Below are 13,997 nucleotides of genomic sequence, written 5' to 3'. Positions count from 1 at the left end.
CCTCCGCCGGGACCAGCCGCACAGTCCATGACTGCAGCGCCCCAAACCGCTCGGCTAATCCCGCGCGGCCGTACAGTTGTAAGCCGTCGACATTGTTATATTATAATACGTTGTTACGTTGTTAATGATCATAGCAGTGATGGTTCAAATGGCTCTGAGCACTATGGGACTTAACATCTATGGTCATCAGTCCCCTAGAACTTACAACTACTTAAACCTAACTAACCTAAGGACAGCACACAACACCCAGCCATCACGAGGCATAGCAGTGATAATAATAATAAGAAGAAGAAGAAGAAGAAGAAGAAGACACAGAACTTCACTAAAGAAAATTTATTATTTTAGTATTCATGCAGCGTATATTAGGAACAACAGACATTTACACCAAAAAGTCATTTTCAGTAACCATCTGTCCGTCTCCCCATATCACTTTCTTTCCTTCTTACTGACTGCAGCTTGTACACAAGTAAGTGACGCGTGTTTTGCATACATGTTTATTATACTTTCCACTCAACATGTTTGTTTTATTGTCATTGCTTGAAGAACAGAAATTACAGCGCGCCCATTTAATAGAGTTCCCTGTTGCTACTGATTTAGCCATACCTCCCACTCTTTCAGGGTCTTGGATACTGCTGACCATTCTCAAAGAATCTTCTGCGTCCTTGATGCAATGTGCTCTGCAACCAGTGACTTTCCAAGTTCCTCAAAAAATATTTTCCTTCACTCAATTTTCTTTAATTGTACTTCAGTTAGGGTCAATGGAATTTCACAAGATATTTGCATTATAAGCAGCAACATCAAGAATATTGTAGAAAACTATCATGGACCATCTATTAGATTTTCGTTTGCATGTATATATACCTGCTAGCTGATGGAGTGTGTCTACAGCCCCTTTGGTTGAATTATAGTCTAAATTCATTTTTGGCTTCTTATCAGCCCTGTCATTTATTTCCCCACAACTGTGGAGAGTGCTCATTAGTACAACATTCTTATTTCTATTAGGAATATATTTGACCACTGTAGTGTCATTCTTTAAGTAAAATGAAGAGCTATTAACCTCTTTGCAGGTCCTATTTTGTGGAAGCTCTGGCTTACTTTTATGTATTGTTCCTAACATTGTCAGTTTCCTTTTCAGGAGCAGCTGTCCCAAATTGTTCGACGTAAAAAAATTGTCACATGTTACATTATGATCTCGCAAATCTGAGGTAAGATCATCAACTGCTCTTATTCCTCGATTTTTTTTCAGGAGCCGCTCCACTCTCCTTTCCTGTATAAATTTGGGCTTTCAGTACATATGAAGATTTGCTGTCACACAGAGTCCATATCTTGACCCCATATTTTGCCGGTATGCTGGGGATGTACTGCTTGAATGGAAAGCGGCCTCTTCAATGCTACCAGTTGCTCGTCGACGGTTTCATTTTACACCGGGTTATACAGTTTAGGAAGGACTTCTAACCGCTTCTCCCAGAGACTGCAAATTGCGGTGGGTTTATCAGTACGTCGCCATCTCTCTCTTGTGGTTTTATTATCAAATCGCAAGACGCTCAATATTTTACGGAATGTTTCTATGGGCATGGTGGCCCGAAATATGTTCTGCCCAGTATCCTTATCCCACGAACTTTTTGTAGATTCCCCATGTGAGCGATATACCCGCAGGCAATAGGAGTTCTAAGGATGTGTGAGAAACAGAAACATCGAAGTTTGTCCATTGTATTGAGCTATCACTAATTCTTCAAAACTCAGCGTCAGTCTGTGATGTAATCGCCATGGTGTCACTATTCAGACCGATCACAAACGATTGAGCTGGCCGCTGTGGCCGAGCGATTCTAGGCGTGAAGTCCGGAACCGCGCTGCTGCTACGGTCGCAGGTTCGAATCCTGCCTCGGGCATGGGTGTATGTGATGTCATTAGGTTAGTTAGGTTTAAGTAGTTCTAAGTCTATGGGGACTGATGACCTCGGATGTTAAGCCCCATAGTGCTTAGAGCCATTTGAACCATTTGAACAAACGATAGAGAACACAAACTGAGCAGAAACAATAGGTAATTCGAACAGCTGCCAAGTCGTAATGACAAGTCCGTTGTTGTAAACATAGCACTTCTGTTGACTTGAATGTTAAGAGTAAGTAGGAACAACGGAAGTCTTTCCTACTACTGTAAAATATGGGACAACCACAAAGTAGCTGACTTTAGAGTAATCATATTAATGTCGGGTCACACTGGCCCGAACATTACGTGTGTAACTCCTAAGGTTTATGAGCAGTTTACATAAAATATTTTAAAACTTTCTTAACTACATACTGCCCTTGCATTTTCAAAGTCACCAAATTTCACAAAGTTATTCTGATATTTCAAAAATAAGAAAATAAATTTATAACCATTTCGAGTCATATAGACCCGAACAGAACAGCAGGGTTAACATAATTCTTGTTAAGCCTACGAATAAATAACTCATTACAGAGGAAAATTCTCAGTTACAGATGGTTCAGAAGGCTCTGAGCACTATGGGACTTAACATCTCAGGTCATCAGTCCCCTATAACTTAGAACTACTTAAGCCTAACTAACCTAAGGACATCACACACATCCATGCCCGAGGCAGGATTCGAACCTGCGACCTTAGCGGTCGCGCGGTTCCAAACTGAAGAGCCTAGAACCGCTCGGCCACACCGGCCGGCTCTCAATTACAGCCAGCAGCTCTTGTACAGTACAGTTGCGTGCTACAAAACAGTTTTCAGTCTGGATTTGGATATTTCGGGTTTATCACTCTTTTTTTTTCAGTTCTGATGGAAAGCTACTGAAAATCAAAATTACTGAATAGTGCACACCCTTCTGTACAATTTTTAAGGAAGCATTACTCCACTGAAAATAGATTTTCCCGTCTAGTGTTCACTGAATGAACGTTGCTGTTGTCTGTCACGACAGATCCCATAATGGTGTAAATTACAGGGTGGTAGAGTTAGTGTTCCAACGCACCTGAACAGCGGCAAACACCACTGACCTGCTCGATCACTCTTTTGTGGACTAAGGATATTCTTGGTAAGTGCATAAGTTCCCCCGAAACACAACACCGTACACATTATAGAATGAAAGTAAGCAAAGTAAACAAGCCTTCCCGTTTGAGTGCCAGAGGCAGCGGAAATCAATGTTGTGGTGAAAATAGCAATATTCGGTTTTTGTACAATATCTTGAACGCGATATTTCAAAGAAAGCTTTCCATCTACCCTCAGTTCTAAGAAGTTAAATCGTCGACTCTATTAATGGACTACCTTAGGACAATAAAATGACGCTTTTACAAGATTTCCGTCTAAGAAACAGTTTGCATTACGTTTTCCAACCACCCTATTAGCGACATCATTTATATCAAGTTAAATGTGTTTCACAATAGCACTTATCATCTGCAAAGAGAAATTTTTTGAGTCGTCCATCACGTTCAGTGGCAACTCATTTACACACAGCGTATCAAGAAAAGTAACAGACCCAGGACAGAACCTTATGGCACTGTCCACAATACGTGACCTGAATCAGAACTTGGATTTTTACCAATCTAAAGTGTCGAACGCTCTCAAGAAATCTAGTAATATGGAATTTGCCTGTTGGTGTGCGTCTGTGGTTTGCGGAATATCGTGCGTGTTTCGCACGAGAAACAATACTTTCTAAATCCACGTTGATTTATAGGTAGGAACTAATCTCTTCTCAGGAAACGCTGAGATGTTAAAGTCATGGGATATCTTCCAATATCATGTCAGACGTCTTTTGGCCCGGCGTAATGCAGCAGCTGGATGTGGCATGAACTCAACAAGCCGCTGAAAGTCCCCTGCAGAAATACTGAGCCATGCTGCCTCCATAGCCACCCATAACAGCGAAAACGTTGCCGGTGCAGAATTTTGTGCACGAACGAATCTCTCGATTATGTCCCACAAAAGATCGATGGCATTCGTGTCGGGTGATCTGGGTGGCCAAATCATTCCCTCGAATTGTCCAGAATGTTCTTCAGACCAATCGGGAACTGTGACCTGATGACATGGCGTATTGTCATGCTTAAAAATTACATCACTGTTTAGGAACCTGAAGTCCATGAATTACAGCAAATGGTCTCCAGGTAGCCGAACATAACCATTACCAGTTAATGATCGGTCCAGTTGGACTAGAGAACCCAGTCCATTACTTTTAGGCGTTTTTGCTCCCCCTTTGGCGTTTGACTTCTCCTCCTAAATTTTCTGTCATGGTGTGAGCCATTTGAGGAAGAACTCCCTCATTAGCGTCTACTGTGTGGATACCTCTCCCCCTTCATTCCCATCGTCCTTCTCCACCATGGGCCTCTCCCGCCCCTCCGAGGTCATCAGCACATGTAGCCAGTCCGTGTGGTACAGCTGCTAAGCATCCATATGGCTGAGCCCGCTGACTATACAGGGATCACACTGATACAAGCAAGACCTGTTGCCTCCCCATGTATGTCTAGGAGTGGCTGCTTGTCATTCTGGAGCATCGGAACTCCCATCAGTGACCGCTGTGCCAGACGGCCCTTGCTATGGCATCCACGGGGAGAGCCCCTAGTGAGAGTGGCGGTACCAGGGCGGCCTCTCTGCATATGAAGTATGCTGTGCTCCCACTTCTGGTCGCTCTCATGGAGCCCCTCTTCAGAGAGGAATGGTTCTCTCTCTGCTCCTATTTTTTGCTCCTTCTGGGTGGATGTGCATGAAAAATATTAAGCTCCGAAAAACAGGGTGTTCTTCTATAGCTGTTTCTTCGGTTGGCAATGGATCATTTAATGCTGCTCCTTATGACCCTATGGTCTTTCCTACCCTGGTTACACCCTGGGAGGAGGGCGAGGCTCGCCAGCTTGGGGCGAAACACTTTTCCCACTGCCTGGTCTGCGCTATGATGGGCGGGGACACGTTCAGCACCCCACCACCAAGCCCTTATTTTTTTGTGGAAAACAGTGAAGACAAGTTTGGTGATGTGGAGTGTCTCAGTAAGATGCAGGTAGGTTTACTGCTGATCAGAACTTATTCTGCCCCCATCTGCAGCCCCTCATGCCTGTGTCTATCTTGGTGACATTGTGGTGTCTATTACCAGTCTTTGAATATGGTTCAGGGAGTCATTTTTCATAGGGACCTCATCCTTAAAACTGATGAGGAACTCTGGGCCAAACTGGAACGATGAAGCATTCAGTTTGCTTGGCATGTTCAGAAAGGTTGTAAGGACAATCAATCTAATACCGGTGCCTTTATTCTGGGTTTTGAGGGAGATACCTTCCCAGATAAGGTCAAGGTTGTATGTTGTTGATGTGACATGAAGCCATACGTCCCACCACCCATGAAGTGTTTTCGGTGCTTCCATTTCAGGCACATGTATTCCCACTGTATTGCATGCAGACCCTTTATGCGGCGAATGTTGTCACTTACTCCCCCTTTGTTCTGACCCCCGTGTGTCTTAACTGCCACGACCATCACTCTCCACACTCAGGTGCAGGAGTTTAAGTCCCTTAATCGTTTATCTTAAATTAAGGCTCATCATAAATATGACTGTCTTCAGCCTTTCTCAGTGACTTCTGCCTTTGCTTCTGTTATGTCCTTTCACACTTGCTTACAGTTCTGGATCTTGCAGAAGCCTATTCTCCCTCTGTGCCCTGCCCTCCTCGACCTGTGAAAGAGAAGAAGAAGGAACATAAGTCCCAGAACAAGGTCCCCCCTTCCCAGTGCCCCTTGAGATGCCACCTCCACCCCCGCAAACTGAGTCTGACCTCTTATTTACATATGTCTCCCCAACCTCATTGGCTGATGGTCATAGTGAACCAGTGGCGTGATTGGCTCTAGCCTTTTCGCCTCCCATTTGAATCACCACTCCAAACTTATTCAATGGAACTGTAATGGATACTATTGTCACCTCCTGGAGCTGCAATCCCTTACTGCCTTTTACTCAGCAGCTTGTGTCATTCTCTAGGAATCTCATTTTACTGATGCTCACTCACCGACCCTTTGTGGATTCTGTGTTTTCTGTCAGAACCAGGTCGGCCTTTGAGGGCTTCTGGTGGCGTCTGCATCTTGGTCTGTATGGATGTTGTTAGTACATGGATCTCTCTTTGTACAGCATTGCAAGCAGTTGCTGTCTGGGTCCACTTGGAATCTGCTGTCACAGTTTGCAATCTCTGTCTCCCTCCTGACAAGCCACTTACACTTGCTTCCCTAACTGCCCTCCATCAGCAACTCCTCCCTCCCTTTTCCCTCCTTGGGGATGTTAATGCCCATCACACTTTCTGGGGCAGTGCTATTGCATCTAGTCGGGGGCTGTTCACTGATCAATTTTTTGGAGACCATGACCTGTGCATTTTTAATGACGGTTCCCCTACTCATTTCCGTGATGCATATGGCACTTTCTCTGCCACTGATCTTTCGCTCACTTCCCAGCTCCTTCTTCCTTCCTTACACTGGTAGCCACACAATGACCTCAGTGATAGTGACCACTTCTCGTTGATTCTCTTGCTCCTTTCCCACCCTCTCATCGCCAGGTTACCCCGCTCGGCTTTCCATTGTACTGATTGGCCTCTCTATACCTCCCAGATCGTGTTCACACCTTCTTTGTCAGGTTGCATTGATGAACTCATATGTGGTCTGACTGATAAGATAATTCTCACCACTAGCATTACCATTCCCTGTTCAATGGGCCCCATTTGGCATCAGCCAGTTCTGTGGTGGAGCACAACAATTGCTACTGCCATTTATTATCATCATTACGAATTGAAACATCTTAAGCAGCACCCATCCATCACCATTCTTATTGACTTTATATGTCTTCATGCCAAAGCCCATTACTTAATAAAACGGAACTTTTTCTCCTCCCTAGACTCTTCTGTTCCTCATCACAGGTGTGGGCTATATTCCTAACCCTCCAAGGTTGTCAGTGGCAGTCCTCAATTCTGGCCCTTGCCCTTCCTGATGGCCTTTGTACAGATCCATCAGTTCTCGCAGAACACCTGATGACCCATTTCGTGATGGCATCAGTATCAGCCTCGTATCCAGGCACTTCTTGCTGAATACCTCACAGCCCATTTTGCAACAGCGTCGGCGTCAGCCTCCTATCCAGCCGCCTTCCTCCTCTGGAAACTGTGGGCTGAAGCTTCCCATTTATGTTTCGTCCCTTGTCTAGCGGAATTCTACAATGAAGCTTTTACTGAATGAGAATTCCTTCTGGCCCTCTCTTCATCCCACGATTCAGGTACTGACCCTGATTCCTTCCATAACCCATTGCTTCAACACCTCAATCGTCCACAATGACATATCTAATCCAGGAGAATAACCATATTTATCTGTAAGGCATTTTCCCTTTGAAGGGAAAGACAGTATTGTGGTTCCTGTCCTTACATACGGCAAGGGTCCGTTGTCCTTGATAGTTACCAGCCGATCAGCCTGACCCATGTCCCATGCAAATTACTAGAATGGATGGTGGCCCATCAGCTCATTTGTGTCCTCAAATTTCGGGGCCTTTTTCTCCTTACCAGTTCAGCTTTTGGGATGGACGGTCTCCAAACAGTCGTCTGCTTTGATTGGAAATCTCAGTTTGGCAGGCCTTTTCTCAGCGCCTTCATCTTGTTACAGTTTCCTTCGACCTTTGTACGGCCTACGACACACGTTGTGCTCCATGAGTGAGGTCTTCAAGGACCTGTCCCGATTTTTATTTGCCAGTTCCTGTCCCACTGGTCGTTCAGTGTTTGCTTGCACTGTTCAAAAATGGTTCAAATGGCTCTGAGCACTATGGGACTCAACTGCTGTGGTTATCAGTCCCCTAGAACTTAGAACTACTTAAACCTAACTAACCTAAGGACATCACACACATCCATGCCCGAGGCAGGATTCGAACCTGCGACCGTAGCAGTCGCACGGTTCCGGACTGCGCGCCTAGAACCGCGAGACCACCGCGACCGGCGCTTGCACTGTTCTCAGCTCTCCATACACTCAGGGGAATGGCGTTCCACAGGGCTGGGTATTAAGCGTACTTCTTTTTCTCATAACTAGTAATGCACTTGTGGCCCCTTCCAGACCACTGGTCAACCCTGCTCTCTATATGGATGATTTCTGTACTTTGGTAGCTCCCATTCAGTCGGCCCTGAAGAGTGACAGCTCCAGGGTGACATACGGCGTGCTTTCGCGTGGAAACACTCAAATGACTTTTAATTATCTCCCTTTAAGTCGAGGGTGGTGCATTTCTATCGCCATACTATGGTCCGTCCTCACCCTGAGTTCTACCCCGATGCCCAAAACCTGACTGTGGTCCCCCAGTTCTGTTTCTTGCGTCATTCTTTTTGGCAACAATGTTACTTGGTTGCCCCTTAGCCATCATCTGAAGGTTGGCTGTTTTCGTAAACTCAGCGTTCTTTGCTTCCTTGCCCACGCTCTTGGGGCACAGATCGTTCAGCTGTTCTCTGCCATTATTGGGCATTAGTTCTGTCTCATCTGAACTATGATTGTCAAGTTTATGGGTCAGGTGCCCATTCCACACTGCTCCTCTTGGACCTGGTTCACTATAATGGTCTCCATTTAGCTGTTGGTGCCTTTCGCAGTATACCTGTCCATAGCCTTCCAGTTGATGCTGGAAAGCCTCCTCTTTTGGTTCAGCACTCCCACCTACTGGTTTCCTCTGCCAACACTATCTGCTCTTCCCCTGCTCAGCCCTCCTATTCTATTCTTTTTGCAGCTTTGTACCACCACCTTCACGCTGTCTGCCCTTGGGTAGATTTACCAGTTGGTCTCCACCTCACTTCTCTCCGCCATGATTTCCATCTTGGTTAGTTCCTCAGACCCAGATTCGGATAGATTTCTTCTGTGGACTGAAAGCCGCCATTACTCCAATGCTGTTCTATCGTTTATTTGGAACGCTCTTACAGGAGTTTCAGGATGCCATTGCTTTTTACACCAATGACTCTAAATCCACCGATCATGTGAGATATGACTTAACATCTACTGTTGGCACAGAACACCATCTCTTGCCTGCCACGTTTATAGTGTTTACTGCAGAACTGATGGCCATCTTTGGCCCTCTGTTTTGTTACATGATCTTTCCTCACCCGAGTTTTGTCATGCACAGGCTCAATGAGTGGCCTTCAGGCTATCACTCTGTGTTTTTTCCGCCACCCCTTGGTCTCTGTTATCCACGAACTTCACGCCGTGTAGGTGACCCGGCTATTGAACTTTCTGATCATCTGGTTATGGGGTTGGCCACCTACCTCCCATTCTCTATGACACCTCTTTGGGCAGATTTGCAGCTTTACATCAAATTCCTTTTTGCTCAGTTGTGGACTGACTCTTGGGAGGCTACCCCCTTTCTAATAAATTTTCGCGTTATCAAGGAGACTCTGACCATATGGCGTTCTTCCGTCCTCCTCCCCCAGCGGGAATCTACCACCCTCCGGCGTCGTTATATTGGCCATACTAAGTTGACACATGGTTTTTTACTCTGAAATGAGCTCCTCTCCCTTTCGTGATCGACCCTCATGGTGATCCACATTTTGCTGGACTGTCCCCACCTTTTGGTCCTTCACACTAAATACAACCTCCCACCTTTCCTGTCCCGAATATTAGCGGACCACAGTCACTTGATAGGTCTGTCCTCTGTTTTCTTCATGAAAGTGGTTTGTGCTCCCTGCTTTAAGTCCTTGAATTTCCCCATGGAATTGGAGTCCCTCAGTAAGCATTGTCAGTGGTTGTGGAGGCACTGGCCTTGCCTCCTCAGTGGGCAGGTTCTCCACCTCCTCTTTTTCCATATGTTTGGTCTGGTTTCTGTGCCATTTTGTTTCCCATTTTTTGTGTCTTCTTCCCCTGTTATGTTGTGATCATGCTATGGTATGGGATCGGAATTGGTCGATGTCAATTCTGGCGTCCAACACACATAGCGTTTCTGGGGCGCCCCTGCTCGCACTGTCTCGCCCCCCCCCCCCCCCCCCCGCCCCCCTTCGCCCTTGTCCCTTCCTCTTCCTGCTGCCCCAAGGTCCTTTAACCTGTCCGTTTTCTCTTCTCCTTGACTGGACTGTGCTGTTTGTGTTGTTGCTCCCTTGGTTTCGCTACTTCAGGTCATGGGACCAACGACCTCGTGTTTGGTTCCCATCCCCAGTCAACCAACCAACCAAAAGCGCCTACCTTCTTGACTGTATGAGGTCATAGTGCGCCTGTCGCGTAGAAACTCACACTTGTTCCATATGCAGTTCAACTGGAAGTCTGCGAGGATATTTTGATTGCAGACGTCACGCTCAACTTCCTATCAGAAACAGTCAACCAAAATTAATAACAAATGTAACTGTTCTGTTAGGGCGGAATGACCGCACTATGGGTGAACGTGGGAGAAATGTGAAGGAAGAAGTTACAGAAACTACCGTCGAAGAGTAGGGGAACGGAATGGAAAGCGACAAAGCTAACAATAAATGTGAATCTATCAATGAGGATGATATCAGAGTCCCTGATAATACTCATGATGAACACAAAAAAGCATCTATGGAATTGGAAGAGCGTGTGGAGACGACAGTAAGCGTTAATGAAACTATCGTACAGAACGAGGGAACTGAGTAGAGAGTGGAACAGTAGACAACAAAAGTAAATCAATCGACAAAGATGCTCTCAGCTTAACTGACAACGGACTGTATGACGGCCATCATAATGCGCTATTGGAGCGGTAGATGGTGTGGAGATGGCAAAAAGCATTTGTGAAAGAAAGGAACAACTGAAAAACATTGAAAACAGGTACTCTGAATACACAAAAAATAAATTCGACGAAGAATCTATGACCGTTGAAAGCACCACGCTGAAAAATCCGAGGAAAATGGACGCAGTAACAAAATCTCTTTTACACTGCGACTGTCTTCAAAAGCTGGGATAAAGCTGAGAAGAGCTGTCGAAACTCCTGTCTCGAATATCTAAGAACTTAAAGGGCAGATAAGAACAATGAAACCGCACCAATATCTCTGTTTAATGCCAAAAAATTGCATTAGCGGCATTAAAAATTTCATCCTGGGCAGAAGACCCACCGAATCAAGCCTAACTTCTACTGTGCAATAAGAAGTAACGATGATCTGGCGCAGATTGATATAGTCGATTTAGAACCCCAACCAGTAAACTCACAGTGAAACAACATGCAAAGGTTTCCAGTATCATCTAAGAAAAGAAAGATGGAAAATATTAAGAAACCCGAGACTGGGACAGAGAACCATGAACAAAGAGAAATATTAATGATGGTCCTAAAATTATGAAAAAACTTTGCTTCAGCTATTTTCTAAAAGGCGAGAGTTTTATCTCTAATGCATACAAAAACCTCAACTAACAGCAAAAGGCATAGAAACACCAAAATTACCTACTAAATGAAGTTTATACTTACCCTAGCAGACTCAGTTTTCGTTGAGAGTTTACACTGCACTAAGTTTCTAACAAAAAGGTTGAGATAAAAAACTCTGATCGTCAAGAAGACGTTGATTTTACATTTTCTTTCCTTTTAATTTTTTGTCGCTGCATAAATTGTCCTTTGTCTTGCTGGGAGATAAAGATATTTTAATTTATTCTCCGTGAAGGGAAAGTACCAAGTCTAACAAGAAGAATGGTTATTCTATATTTAATCTACTTCACGAAATATCACTTTTCTTTATTACTCCCATTTCTAAACGATCACAGACTATTGAAAGGAGAGTACTGACAGTGCACATTGGAAATTTTTTAAGGAAAATACAGCGGGGAAGCTCGCTGATAAGGGCATAAAAAGAAAGCTCAGTTCGTAAGAGCAATGGCCGCGGAAGGTGAGGTTCAGGGTTCGGGTCTCGGTTAGGTATTCCGTTCTAATCTGGCAGGAAGTTTCAAACCAACACACACTCCGCTGCGGAGCGCGACATCCATTCTGCATCCTGAAGTGCCATAAGAAAGGAGCCCGGGGTAGTAGACTGGCGTTAACTTAAAAGGCAGTCCTTTTCTGTCATTGAAAAATATATGAATCAACAACGTAACTCGAAGCGGAGCTATTCGATGCTGGTGACAAGGATTTGCGCACTTGAAGTAGTAGTTCTTAGTTCTCATACATTACTGATAACAATGTGGTTGAAATTTATAAAAGTTTACATCTTCTTCTAAGCATATAAAGTAACTTCTTTCCTAAAGTGAACACACACACCTACAGATTTTCGCAATTCGATCAGGTTTTCGGCTGATGTGATTGTCTTGACCGAGGGGCTGATGAGGTCGCTGTCCAGTCCTTTCTCCCCTACCCCCGTTCCCCCTCCGCAACCATCCAATCAAACACACACACACACACATATTGACTGATCGCTAAATTTGAAATATGCAAGCCAGCCACTCTGCAACACACTTAAACAGTCAGCCAAAGAGTTTGTGCCAGTGCATTCCATTACTTATGAATTTTTTCTACGCCACGTAATATAAAGGCTATATTCTTGACATCAGATCAAGCTCCAATGCTGCAGAAGCCACCTGAGATTCACTGGAAGAATCCTAAGAAAACGTAAATCATCTACGGAATTGCTTAGTGAGAGCGACAGCTTTACTGGATGCTCATTAAACGCCAGTGACAGAGGCTACAAGAGGCGCAGGCTCACTGTTAAAATACCGAGGGTGTACATCGCAAGAAGAGGCAAACTGTTACTTACTCTCATATGTCCAACCCGCATCATTTGCAAATTTCGATGGTACTCAAATGGCTCTGAGCACTATGGGACTTAACTGCGGAGGTCATCAGTCCCCTAGACCTTAGAACTAATTAAACCTAACTAACCTAAGGACATCACACACATCCATGCCCTAGACAGGGTTCGAACCTGCGACCGTAGCTGTAGCGCGGTTCCAGACTGTAGCGCCGTGAACCGCTCGGCCTCTCTGGCCGGCTTCGACGGTACCTAACCGTTACTGCTCGTGTAGATGTTCTTCTAAGCAGCAATCCATACGAGTAATCCAGTTGTGTCTTTACTTGCGGTTACTTGTACTTTAGGTACTTGTGCTATGAATGGCTCTGTTTAAAAAGAATAGCTCGGTGTAGTCATAGCGTCGAGCCACGCAAGTCTGCTTTCATGCCCCGCAACTAATTCACTGCAAATAATAACCTGTAGATGTGATCCTGCAGTCAAATAGTCTATGCATTGGCTAGAATATCGAGTTAATAAAATACACAGAATACAAAAGAAAAGTTAAATGAATAATTTAATAACAAGAGTTTTTTCTAACGTTTGTAATTGATGTAGACGACAGAGAATTGCGTTAAATAATGTTTATTCAAGAAAGAACATCTCAAATAAATGGGAAGCGGCCCAGCGATATTCAGTTAAAACACAGACAGAAAATACCATTATCAAATGCAGTAAATATATGTTGAGAGCGTTACGAGAATGGTAGGAAACTCCCTTAACTAAATAGTCATCAAAGATACGAGGAAACTAAGACCATTCCGTGAACAGAATACACGAAATATTCTTCGCGAAAAACAGTTCAGAGTTCAACATGATGCTTCAGAAACTGACACACACGATACGAAGAATAGTAACTTATACTCTGTCTATTCTCAGTTCCATAATAGAAGCCGAAAAAGTTAGAGCCCTACACTGGTGCACATTCAGACCTCTCGAAATGCAAATCCCCTTCAGAAGTTAAAGTATTGCAGCAGCCGTTCACCTCCCAGAGTCTATCGCCGACATGAACGAATATCACACGTCATCACAGTCACCGAATCGCTCCCTTGAGCCCTTCACGCGAAAAGTCCCAGTCTGCACTTGACTCCCGTAGTGTTCTGCTACACACTACTCTTCCATTGGCTGAAGGCCGTACCCACCAAAAATACATCCTTCTTACGTTTTACTGACATCATTGACACCGTATGACCACTTATCAGACTAAACTAATATATTACAACAATATTTAAATAAAGAACTGTTATAAACATTCAGTGACACTGAGACCATTCGCAATAAATACAAATAAAGGTTTGCACATAGATAAATAAGCCAGTATTCTGGTGCAAGTGCGC

This window comes from Schistocerca nitens, chromosome 3 (assembly GCF_023898315.1).
Source record: "Schistocerca nitens isolate TAMUIC-IGC-003100 chromosome 3, iqSchNite1.1, whole genome shotgun sequence".
Lineage (NCBI taxonomy): Eukaryota > Metazoa > Arthropoda > Insecta > Orthoptera > Acrididae > Schistocerca > Schistocerca nitens.
The sequence above is the reverse complement of the archived record's forward strand: the minus strand, read 5'-3'. Positions refer to the sequence as shown.